The following is a 753-nucleotide window of genomic DNA, read 5'->3' as shown; positions in this document are numbered from 1 at the left end:
AGAAGAGATGGCAAGAATACACAGAAGAACTGTACAAAAAAGATCTTCACGACCCAGATAATCACGATGGTATGATCACTGACCTAGAGCCAGACATCCTGGAATGTGAAGTCAAGTGGGCCTTAGAAAGCATCACTATGAACAAAGCTAGTGGAGGTGATGGAATTCCAGTTGAGCTATTCCAAATCCCGAAAGATGATGCTGTGAAAGTGCTGCACTCAATATGCCAGCAAATTTGGAAAACTCAGCAGTGGCCACAGGACTGGAAAAGATCAGTCTTCATTCCAATCCCAAAGACAGGCAATGCCAAAGAATTCTCAAACTACCACGCAATTGCACTCATCTCACAAGTTAGTAAAATAATGCTCAAAATTCTCCAAGCCAGGCTTCAACAATATGTGAACAGTGAACTTCCTGATGTTCAAGCTGGTTTTAGAAAAGACAGAGGAAGCAGAGATCAAATTGCCAACATCCGCTGGATCATGGAAAAAGCAAGAGAGTTCCAGAAAAACATCTATTTCTGCTTTATTGACTATGCCAAAGCCTTTGACTGTGTGGATCACAATAAACTGTGGAAAATTTTGAAAGAGATGGGAATACCAGACCACCTGATCTGCCTCTTGAGAAAATTTGTATACAGATCAGGAAGCAACAGTTAGAACTGGACATGGAACAACAGACTGGTTCCAAAAAGGAAAAGGAGTATGTCAAGGCTGTATATTGTCACCCTGCTTAGTTAACTTATATGCAGAG

Source organism: Bos mutus, chromosome 2, assembly GCF_027580195.1.
Source record: "Bos mutus isolate GX-2022 chromosome 2, NWIPB_WYAK_1.1, whole genome shotgun sequence".
Lineage (NCBI taxonomy): Eukaryota > Metazoa > Chordata > Mammalia > Artiodactyla > Bovidae > Bos > Bos mutus.
The sequence above is the reverse complement of the archived record's forward strand: the minus strand, read 5'-3'. Positions refer to the sequence as shown.